The following is a 12,223-nucleotide window of genomic DNA, read 5'->3' as shown; positions in this document are numbered from 1 at the left end:
TTGGATGTTTTAAGCAACGTACGAAGAACGGACCCCTGGGGTCCGTTCTCCGTACGTTGCTTAAAACATCCAAGATCAAATGAGACATCCAAGATGATTTCATCCGGCTAATCATGATCCGGCTAACTGGGTTCTTCGAACACACCTGTTGTTTACGATTAGTATGGCTGGATTGAGTTATCTGAGACAACTGCGCGTTCATGCGTTTGTTTAAAAGGGGAAATGTATCGATAGTAGAAACATTGATCAGCAACGCTGCTATTGGCTGTTCAGCAAAGAACGCCCACAGTTTTTCTCCCAGCAGAACAAGAGCTTTTAATGGAAGGTTATGCCGAATTTGAGTCATTAACACCTAAAAATCAGTTAAAGCCAGGAGAGAGGGCTGGCAAAAAGCAGCAGACAAATAAATGTGTAAATACTGTCCATGGTAGATGTTTCTATCACTTTCTACAGTATGAATTTTTGCATTTTAATAATCTCATATTTACTTTGTTCTTTTATATCAGAGCCTCCACGGGACCCACTAGAACAATGGGGACAAGTAAAAGTGAAATACAAGAATATTCTACAAAATGGTAGCCTTTAATTATTACACTTTATTTTAAAAAGGGACTTGTTATGTCAAGAGATCCAAATTTCAGTGTCATTCCTTAGATACGGGAAGTAAAGACGCGTGCAAACTGGGAATTTTAACAAAAAAAAAAAATCTTTATCTATAAAAAATTAAAATTTTCCTTTTCCAAGTCATCCACAGTTTACACGGTAAAACTGTATTGCTCCGTGTCTAGATAATCCATCCATAGTTTTTTCTAATACAATATACGGCTCGACAGGAAGCAAGCCTTTCAAAGTAAACTAAACTTCACAATAAAATGGCCCGAACAAATCTTCTTACTGAATAGGATAAAAAAAAAAAAGCAAACCATCATACAAAAGAGTTAAATATTTTCTATTTATGGCTCCAACATCACTTTTTCCTCTTTTAAAGCCACTGTTAAATGATGTGTTTGTCTGTTTATAACAGCCACCAAGAAAAATCTCTCTACAATTACACTGTCGCGCTGCGCTAAAGGATCCTGTCTATTGCGCAATACGTGATTAATTCATAAAACTCTGCAAATTATTCTTGCACCTTCCGCAACAGGTTGCAGTCGTAAAAATGGACATGGCTACGACAGACTTCTCTATCTCCTCCGCTTATACAGCCGTGATCTAATCCTGTTTACATGAAATAAACCTGCTCTGGAGCAGGCTTAAGCTGGCGCACATGTTGCTATGACAACAAGTCCAGGATGAGTTTCGAAGAACCAAACGATCCAAGATCATGCCAAATCGTCAACAATGAAATCCTGCTAACTGAGTTAGCGACGTACGAAGAACGGACCTCTGGACTTGAGTGGACCAAGCCACAATTAAACAGGGGAGAAAAAACAAACAAAAGCTAAACAGAAAAACAAGAATAAAATTATTAATCTAATTTACAAACTCATCTCCATAATGGAATGGTCTGCAAAAAAACAACAACAAACATGTAACACAAGATTAACTCAAAAGTTACTGTAAAGAAAAACAAACAGAAAACCCTGTAATTGGTAGAACCCAGCAAGGCCAGCAGTGACATCATCCAGACGCTTAAGCAGGAAATACTGGGCGGCTCCTCCCATACTGCTCTGCTGCAGATCCTCAGGGGACAAACAATGGTGAGTAAAAAGGAAAAACAAATACCACGAATATGCTTTGGAACCAAATAAACAAGTTTAACCAAAAACCCAGAAGTAGTAGCCTTAACCTAAACATAGCAGTAGATGGAAACTGCAACACGATGCTAACACAAACAAACCCGGGATAGTAAGTGAAGCAAAGTTGCAAACTAATGTTTAAATTTAAGCATCATGACCAGCTACAGAAAGTAAATGAATCACAAATAAGAATAAGGGACGAGTGGTGAACCCAAACTGAACCACTTTGTCCCCCCCCCCCACACACACACACACACACCCTAACCCTCTACCACTACAAGCCCACCCTAAGCCTGATTGACACCATAGCTAATCTAGTGAGGACCATAAAAATGTCCTCACTTCTCATGAAAGTCTTGTTCTCGCTCAGCAACAGGAAGACTGAGGACAACAGCCACCTACGCAGGCTGAGCTGCCTGCTCAGATGTTCTGCTCACACCGACTCTCTTGATCTTCGTCACCCCTCCTCTGCCTACTTGGCTCCGTTGGATGGGATCTGCAGTCGCCTCCCTCTGCTTTACCTTCGCTCCGTCTCTGCAGGTGAACAAAGGTGAAACCAACAATGTTCGAGTCTGTTTTTCACCCCATGGTGTGTTTGGAAAGAAATGATGGTCTGCTCTGAAAGATCTCTGGGATGGAGGTAGAGGAAGTCCAGGAAACACGTGTTTGATGTGCCATGAAGAAGCTGATGAAAGCTTAAAAGGTGCTGACTACCCCTCCCTCCATCCCTGGCCACATTACCCGATGTAGTAGTCCTGATAGTCACGCTGCGCTGGCTCTGAAAGGCTCTGGATAGCCGCTTTATTTTTTATTTTCAGTAAATTCTGATGTTGCATACAAGTTTAGCTTATATTTTATAAATGAACTCCTGAATTCCCTTCAGAGCATTAAAGAGCTTTCTCCGATCTTCTGAAGCGTCGGCAGCACTGTCGCCTCGCAGCAAGAAGGTCACAACTGTTTATGTGAAATATTAATGTCCGTATGGAAATAAAATGCTTTATGTGCAACTATTTTCCTCAGAGTGAAGGTCTCTAAATGTAATGAGACAGGATCCTTAGGGCTCAGCAGAGCCATCTTATCAGAGTAAATATTAACAGTAGTAATATAAATGTGTTTTACATCCAAATATCTCCAGCCGCTGGTCGCCATTCATTTATTCAGTCTGAATGAATCAATTCTGCTTCTCTTTATCCTTCTGAATGTATGTCTGGATGGAATAAGGACTGTGTCCTCCCTGATGTGAAGCTTTCACACCGACCCAAACGAAGCGGCCTATCAGAAGAACCAAACTGAGTCTGGTTAAAGCCGAGCAAACCGTTCTGTGGTGAAAGCCCCCACCCGGAGGTGGAGGTGATGCTGGATAAAGCTCGGCCTCAGACTCCAGCAGCAGCAGCAGCAGCGCTGACTCTAGTATCCGCTCATCATCAGCAGAGCCAGCTGCCAGCGGGCGGCTCAGCTCTTAAGGCGTGTAGGGCAAGGCCACAACGTAGCTGATCCCCGTCAGGGTGTGAATGCATGAATGCATGAATGGATGAATGGATGGTGTGTGAAGCGCTTCAGGGTCGTCAGACTTGATAAAGTGCTCTACAGGTTCAGACCATTTAACGTTGACTGACATCACCAGCACACAGAAAATACTTTCTCTCCTCTTAACTTGTCTACACTATTTATGGACATATTTTTCTGACATTTTTCAATTTCTTCTGAAATGTTTATTATTGAGAGCATTTCTGTTAATAACATAAAAATTCCTCTGTACTATATTCTTTGTACATTTCTCCAGTTTTTATGAATCATTAGCCAACATTTTTCCTGTTATCTTCAATAAAATGACGTTAATAGAGCTGCACCTTTAACCCGTCCGGCCGCTGAAACTAATTATTTAACCTCTATGGGGACGAAAAAGTTTATATTATCTACATGTTAATAATTATTTAATTGTTAAAGACGTTTATGAGCTCAATTCCTCCACTGTTCAGGTGGTGGATCAGCCAATCAGCTCTCTCTGTTCAGGTGGTGGATCAGCCAATCAGCTCTCTGAGTCTGAGGCTCACTAAAAGTCCTCCTCTCTACTAACATTTTCCACTTTAGCAGCTCTGAAGGCCTCGGATGCTTTCAGAATAACTTTTTTCTCACTGAGGTAAAAATCTAAGAAAAATATTAAAATTGGGGAAATTCTAAAATTTTTCCTAAATAGACTAGGAGCTGCTTTTAGTCTGAGGATTGTTGGTGAAAACTAGCCGTGGTCTTTTTTTTAACGGGGTAACTTTACCCTTTAATTGCCCTGTGAATGTTAAAACTTAAATCTGCTGTACGGTTTTCACTTTGTGTCCTTAGAGAGGCTTGTCAAAAAAAAGAACACTTGCTTGAAATAAGCCTGAACGCTTTCATTTTTCATCTGGGACTTCAGAAAGTTTCCGAAGCTTCGGACAGTTCTGAGCTTGATGGACCCTTTCTGTGAAAAGCTTTTAAATCTCCTGCTGATCAAACTTTCCTTTTAATTGAGATGGAAAATGTTGCAAAGTAAGCAAATGTTCATTTGCTTAAATTAGGGATGAGAGGCTTTTTAGTCCTGCAGTGCTGGGAAGGTATGAGTGCTGATGGGTCTGATCAATAGCTGCTCTTACTCGTCTGCAGACAAACAGCCATCCGTCAGCCGGGTGTTAGTAAAAGATCCAGCAGGGTCCTGACTCTTAGCTGCACACTGACATCCCCAATATACTGTCAGCTGGCTTGTTTGCCAAGTTGCTGGATCAATAGCAGCCTTTTCCCCTCTGGCTGGTGGTCATGTTCATCTGTTTTTATAAAAGGATCCAGGCTGAGCTATGGCCTGATGTGCTTCTGCGCCTGATCTGCTGATGTCTTTGAGATGGAGGCGTGGAGGCTTCCTCATCTTTAATCATTCCTGCGACCCATCAGCAGAGAGCTCCCCCAGGTTGTTCCTCACACTGGAAGCTTGCAGCATGTGGCTGCTGTCCAGAGGACATCAAAGGAATGCATTCAAATCTTGGAAAGTTTTGAAGAAATATTCAGTCGTTTATTGAGGCCGTCTCAGCTTCAGGGCGTTTTCTCAGGAAACGTCTTTCTGTGAGCCAGGACTGAAGAGCAGATTCTGCTTTAAGAGATCCAGTCAGTTTGGAACTAGATCTAAAATAGTGAACTAGTAGTTCCACTTAACTACGCTTTGACAGAGTTAAACACCCAAACCTGAGACAAATGAATGTTGGATTTGTCTCAGTGAGGAAATATTTAGGATGAATCTGTCCAAACCTTGTTCTGTTAGGACCGGATCTTAAAACAGCTGCAGTTTAAAATCTTAAAAAGGAAAAAAGGTGAACTCTTCCCCCAGAGAGAATAAAAATGTATTATTTCATGTACGGTTCTCCATCCTCCACAGCTGATTATGTGTGTTCCTGCAGCTGAGTGAGAACCTTTATTGCACATTTTCCTAGTAGAGTGGGGACTTTGGTGTAAAATAAAGAGCTTCATTGGTCCTCACCTTTTTTAGGGTTAGGGTGAGCACCAGAGTTGGCTCATAAAAAAGGTTGATAATAAATGGAAGTCAGTGGAAGTGTTGAAACAAGGATGTGTGTGGGGGGTTGGGGGTTCAGTCCTACAGCAACCGTGGACAGACTCATACCCAGGGGTGGACTGGGACAAAGAATCAGCCCTGGCATTTTGGATTAGCCTGGCCCACCACATTTGTTTTGTGTACTGAATGTGTATACCAACTGTGCAATACCAACTGTGCAATACCTTGAGGCCAGGTTAATGGAAATTAGTGAGAGTGGACACTTAAAATACTTCCAAAATCTTAATTTATTAACACTGTAAAATGTAAACTTCACCACAGCACAGCAACAATTCTTAGATCAGAAAGGGGAGAGAGAAAGAGAGGTGTCACGGTCAATCACACACATTATCACGTTACATCATTATAAGAAGTTATTGTAAGTTGCTCATCAGATCTATTCAGTCTTCCAGATACTGTAGGGTAACATTGGACTAATGTGCACTCACTGTGTAAAAAAGGATGCCAATGACAAAATGAACCAGAGAATGCCTCACTTGTCATCATGGAAAGAAAGAAAATATATAATAACATAATATAAATTTAATAAGTATTTTATTTATCTAATTTCCTAATTTTTGATCATATTTTCTTTAAAATCGCAGACTTTTCGCTATTTTTCATGTAAATCCTTGGTGGCGCTTGATAGTGAAGCCCGTGCGAGCTTGGCCTCCCCTGGGATTGCGCAATCCCATGTTAACTGCGCTGGCTTCCATTCTGTGATGCATCTTCCTGTCTCTAGATCATAAATTAAATTGTTCAAACAGTTATGAACTGATTTTCCTCAATTTAATATATGTGGATTACGAATTGTGTTTTGGTCATCAAACTGTGTGCAGATAACATGTTTTTGTGCTGCTGGGCGATCATAACCAGCAGATAACTGGGGTCCGTTCTTCGTACGTTGCTTAAAACATCCGAGATCAAATGAGACATCCAAGATGATTTCATCCGGCTAATCATGATCCGGCTAATTGGGTTCTTCCAACACACCTGTTGTTTATGATTAGTATGGCTGGACTGAGTTATCTGAGACAACTGCGCGTTCATGCGTTTGTTTAAAAGGGGAAATGTATCGATAGTAGAAACATTGATCAGCAGCGCTGCTATTGGCTGTTCAGCATGGCCAAAGAACGCCCACAGTTTTTTTCCCAGCAGAACAAAAGCTTTTAATGGAAGGTTATGCCGAATTTAAGTCATTAATTAAAACACCTAAAAATCTGTTAAAGCCAGGAGAGAGGGCTGGCAAAAAGCAGCAGACAAATTAATGCGTAAATACTGTCAATGGTAGATGTTTCTATCACTTTAGAATTTTTGCATTTTAAAAATCTCATTTTTACTTTGTTCCTTTATGTCAGCGCCTCCACTGGACCCACTAGAACATGGGGACAAGTAAAAGAGAAATACAAGAATATTCTACAAAATGGTAGCCTTTATTTATTATACTTTATTTTAAAAAGGCACTTGTTATGTCAAGAGATCCAAATATCAGAGTCATTCCTTAGACACGGGAAGTAAAGGACACATGCAAATTTAAATCTTCCTTTTCCAAGTCATACACAGTTTACACAGTAAAACTGTATTGCTCCGTGTCTAGATAATCCATCCATAGTTTTTTCTAATACAATATACAGCTCGACAGGAAGCAAGCCTTTCAAAGTAAACTAAACTTGACAATAAAATAGCCCGAACAAATCTTCTTACTGAATATGATAAAAATAAAAAGCAAACCATCATACAAATAAGTTAAATATTTTAGATTTATGGCTCCAACATCACTTTTTCCTCTTTAAAAGCCACTGTTAAATGATGTGTTTGTCTGTTTATAACAGCCACCAAGAAAAATCTCTCTACAATTACACTGTCGCGCTGCGCTAAAGGATCCTGTCTATTGCGCAATACGCGATTAATTCATAAAACTCTGCAAATTATTCTTGCAGCTTCCGCAACAGGTTGCAGTCGTAAAAATGGACATAGCTACGGCAGACTTCCCATCTCCTCCGCTTATTAAACTGCGATCTAATCTTGTTTACATGAAATAAGCCTGCTCTGGAGCAGGCTTAAGCTGGCGCACATGTTGCTATGACAACAAGTGCAGGATGTCTTTCGAAGAACCAAACGATCCAAGATCATGCCAAATCGTCAACAATGAAATCCTGCTAACTGAGTTAGCGACGTACGAAGAACGGACCCCTGGACCAGTTGTAGTTTATGGAGTGATTTCTGAGGAAGGCCAAAGAGGAGAGAGTTGCAGTAATCCAGTCAGGAGCTGATGAGGCTGTGAACAAGTATGGAGCAGTGTGTGGGGTAAGGGAGGGACGGAGGCGGTTGATGTTAAGTGAAAGTAGGCAGACTGGGTAATGTTATTGATATGGGATTGAAATGATAGGGTGCTATTGAGGATGACTCCCAGACTCTTAACCTGGGGGGGGTGGGGGGGGGTGGAGATGGAGGAACTGTCTTATAATAAGTGGGAAACTGTCGGTTTTGGAAAGAGTTGATTTGGTGCCAATGTTTATTTGAAGGAAGTTTTTGGTGAACCAGGCTTTTATTTCATAATAATAATAATAATAATAATAATAATAATAATTCAGAGTCAGCTGTGATCGTCGCTGGAGACGTTGATCATCTTGACTTAAAGCTGTTCTCCCCTGATTCCACCAGTTCATAGACCTTTGTGATGGTGGCGTAACAGTTAGGTAGGTTGTCCTGTAACTGGTGGGTTGCAGGTTCAATCCCCACCTCTGACTTCAGTTGTTGTGTCCTTGGACAGGAGCTTCAGCCACATTGCCTGCTGGCGGTGGTCAGAGGGTCCGGTGGCGCTGATAGACGGCGGTCTCTGTCAGTCTGGCTCAGAGCAGCTGTGGCTGCTAGCGCAGCTCACCACCGTCAGGGTGTGAAGCGCTTTGGGGTCGTCAGGCTTGATAAACGAGGATTCAAGTACAGGCCTTTCACCATTTCTGACTCTAACATGAGTCCTGATCGTCATCATCACATGCTAAGGACTATTTGCATGCTTTGAGATTACCAGAACGTACTTTGGTACAGTCAGTAATTTCTGGAAGTTTCTCTGGCCTAGTTAAAGTTTTGTTGATTGAAATACGTTTGAATCATTCTTTTAATAAATTTCTATAATCTCGTAGTGTGCAGAGTTTGCTGTTTGAGAGGGTTCATGTATATAATGTTAGATAAGCTAAATGAAGTATTCTCTTGTTTCATTGGTTCTGGTCCACAGCTGATGGTATCTGTCTCTGAATTTAAATGCACACATTTAACTGAACCACCGGTTCTAAAGCCGACTGGTGCGGGTGAGATCGCTTTGTCATGGGACTGAGCTGTAACCAGCCTCCGCAGGTCCATCATTTTTTAACATTCTGTACATAAATATGATGAAATATCATTTAACCCAGCTGTAAAATAAAACCCACATGCACAGTCATCACTTCCTGGTTGTTCCTGATGAATCACATTTATTCATTTCCACCATTCCTTCAAGCATCCATTGTGGTTAGTGACAGAGAAATAGGAAACGCTGTTTATGACACTATTTACAGTTAAACACCAAGATGGACGGTGGAATGAGTGCGTGGGAGAGAAGGAGAACAATAACTCTGTAGACATCAGAAAATGATTTGCTGTCAGTTTGTTTGCCAGCTGCCTTTAGATCATTTTTCCTTCTGCACCAGTGGAGATGTAACGGTAAACCCCAGGTGTAAAATTAAGAAGCCTTCAGTTATTTATTTCTGTTAATATTGACTACTCTGAGTTACATCAAATGAAAGCTTCTCAGAAATGTAAAATATAAATGTTACTACTTGTCATGTCCAAGGAATGTTTAGTATCTGAAGGACCTGGGGCCTCGTTTCTAAAGCTGCGTCACACAAAGCAGAGCCTGAAACTTGCGTACGTCACTTTCCACGCAAACGTTGGGATCTATAAAGAAAGTCAGGCTTGATGGGAAAATGTATTTTTCCTCACAGCAGCTCTGACTGGGCGTACGCTCATTTTGGAGTCGGGGAAACTGGCGCCACCGATGGTGAAGTGGTGAACTGCAGCCACACTGCATGGTGGTAAACCGCTGTATTATTCATGCTGGATAGAACTCTGCATAATAACCTTTGAAATGGTAAAAGAAATGCCAATAACCTGACTTAAATCTTCAATAAAGTCTTTGCATTTCATCAGCTTTCTACCATCACATTCCTTCCCGATGATCCCCATCGTGACGTGTTCCACAGACTAACGGACAACGTGTGACAGAGTGAGGAAATCACTTTAATTGGTGCAAAGAGTCAGATCCGCTTCAGCGTGAAGCTGCACGGTGGAATTAGGAGGAAACTCCTGGCCAGTGATGATGACCGGCTAAAATGCTGCTCTAGACTCTGAGCATTCTGCGATAATTCACAGCGGACAGTGGTTACCCCCCCCCCCCACACACACACACACCACAGGTGCTGAGTCCTAAGCCGCCCTCTGACCCCCAGAGAAGGTGAACACTGCAGCGCTCGGCTGTGGAGCGTCCTAAAAGGCTTTTTACAGACGTCTGAAGCACGGTGTTGTTGTCACTACATGAAAAGCACCGACCTGCTGACCATTTAATCACGTTTATGATTAAATCATTGACTCTTTATGGCTGTGGGTGTGTAGAGGGCAGCAAGCCGGTACCAAACAGTCATCAGCTGTGATCCATAGAGGAGCAGTGCATGCTGGTCTGCGTGGTTTTATGAGTCCAGTTTTTTATGTCGTATCTACACTTTTAGAATGGATTCATGCAACGTTTTATAAATGAGACCCCTGGTTTGGGCTAATTTTGCAAAAACTCCTTCTTCAATGCAGCAGCGCATGGAGGAGATTGGACTGCGGTTCTGTTCAGGTGTTCTGGAGACGCAGGTTGCTTTCATAGCAGCCTTCACCTCTTGTTGGTTCTTGTGTCATTTGTCTTTCCCCCGTTTGCTCCTTGTAGCCGCTCACACTGAGCCTGGTTCTGGTTCTGCTGGAGGTTCTCCTCCCTGTTTAAGGGGAGTTTTCCTCTCCACTGTCGCTTCATGCATGCTCAGTATGAGGGATTGCTGCAAAGCCAGTGACACTGTTGTGCCTCAAAGCCACCAGATGAGCATTGGATGGTTGACACTCTGTGTGTCAGACTGTAGCCTAGCGGAGAATATTCTGCACACAGGGATCAGTTTTCTGATGTTTTTCAGGAACATGAAAGTCCCAGAGAATGTTACTACTGCTTATTTTCAGAGATGTAATACTGATGGTCCATCTTTTTAAGTCCTAGTTCCTTCATAATCTACATGAAGGTGTGTGATATGATGAGACCATGCACTGCAGGAAGAGGAAACCTCTCCATGCAGGAGGTTCATAGATCTGCTCTTCCTTCAGACTGGGACCTTGGTTTCTAAATGAAATGCAAACTTTATTTTCATGTGAAAAAAGGACCAGTGCACAGTGTCCTTAGCCCCAGTGAGACCGTTCTGAGGTTTTCTCTGGTCCTGGAGTGGCTGAAGAGCAGGAATAGGAAGCTGTGGTCCGTGGTTTGGATCCGTCTGTGCGATGGCTCTCGATGCTCTGACTTCTCTGTGAACCTCCAGCTTCCTCAGCGATGAACTCGCCTCTCCTTGTGGAGGTCGGCCGTCTCCCACATCAGGAGGTTGGCTATAACAGACATTACTCTATTAAACATCTGCTTATTATTGGACTGATGTCATATCCTAATATATGGAGAAACAGGATTTGAGGTTTTATTTTCTGAAAGCAGGAATCATCTGAATTCACACAAATAAGTGATCCTGCTGTGTGGAACCTATACAGTATACCAGCCTTATGTCTGGAACTGAATGACTGCAGGGTGAGTTTCTAGTGGATATGTCCACGGATAACATGTCATTTCCATCTGCAGCAGGTTTCAGTCAGACTGCATGTCTACAGCACATGCTTTATCAGCCACACGTCAACAGCCTGCAAATAAGAACTTGCTTGTGTCTTTGGTCATAGAACAGATTTATTTTGCTCTGTGATAAAAATACACATTAAGTAGGTCAGCGCTTTATTGAGCAGCAACAATGATCAGATCAGAGAGATGAGGTTTGTTTTGGGGGTTTTGGGGAATGAATGCTTCATCCGCTGAGTGGGAGGGATCGTCAGTCGATGTGAAACAGGAATTAAGCCGGCTGCTGTAGAGAAACGGAGCAGAAGGCAGAGGAACAGAGAAAATTAGACTCTGGGGTGAAGTTGATAAATGGACAACACAGAGGGACGGGGAAGTGAGACGGTAGAATAGAATAGAATTACCTCCAGGAGAAAACCTAGCCACAAGTAAAGATGGCGGTGGAAGCAGGCAGGAGCCCTGCACTCAATAATTGGCTCCTGTCTTTGTCTTGTTTTCATATTTGGACAGGTTTGCCCATGTGGTAAGTGTTTCTCCAGCCTGAGCACATCTTGGGATGATCAGCAGCAGCAGGGTTCATTCAGAGCTGCGTGCAGTGGGCGGTGGACAATGACCTGCAGCCGGGGGAGCTGATTATTCCAGGATGGTGAGAGCTGCTGCTGACTCTGTGCTGGGGTGTTAGCTGCTCCCAGCAGGAGTGGCAGCGCTAACAAAGCTACACCAGGATGGAGAGGGCCAACTGTGTTGCTGCTAGCAGGTCCAGTCCAAGGTCAAAGAGAGTTGAGTTTAATGCTTCTGTTTGAAGGAAAGAGTTGTTTAAAACACTGAGACGAGCATTTCTCTCTCTGCCAGCTGCAGCTTTAACTTGAAATCACAATGAATGTATTTTATGTTCATGGACCAGATGGTTTCAGGTAAACTGCTGAGTTTGCAGAAAATGCAGAAAATGGCACTGCATCGGTAAGAAATCGCTACTGTAGACGGAACGGACAGAAGTCCAGCCACGCTGCATTGTCTGCATGC

The 12,223-nt window shown here is 42.5% G+C and overlaps 1 protein-coding gene across 14 annotated transcripts in view; it reads left to right on the top strand.

Moving 5' to 3' along the window:
- Positions 1–12,223, top strand: part of si:cabz01090165.1 (LRR and FN3 domain-containing protein) — a 286,173-nt gene that overhangs the window by 10,293 nt on the left and 263,657 nt on the right. Inside the window, exons 1-2 of one of the 14 annotated variants that reach the window (XM_036131564.1) lie at positions 1,558–1,700; positions 2,110–2,279. The exons of 11 other annotated variants lie outside the window; for them this stretch is intronic. The gene's annotated coding sequence lies outside the window, so the exon portion shown is untranslated. Of the gene's footprint in view, positions 1–1,557; positions 1,701–2,109; positions 2,290–12,223 lie in introns of those variants that run through there. 2 more of the 14 variants (XM_036131562.1, XM_036131563.1) reach the window with 2 other exon arrangements.

Source organism: Fundulus heteroclitus, unplaced genomic scaffold, assembly GCF_011125445.2.
Source record: "Fundulus heteroclitus isolate FHET01 unplaced genomic scaffold, MU-UCD_Fhet_4.1 scaffold_44, whole genome shotgun sequence".
Classification (NCBI taxonomy): Eukaryota; Metazoa; Chordata; class Actinopteri; order Cyprinodontiformes; family Fundulidae; genus Fundulus; species Fundulus heteroclitus.
Note: the sequence above shows the minus strand (reverse complement) of the source record. Positions and strands in the feature narration are given on the sequence as shown.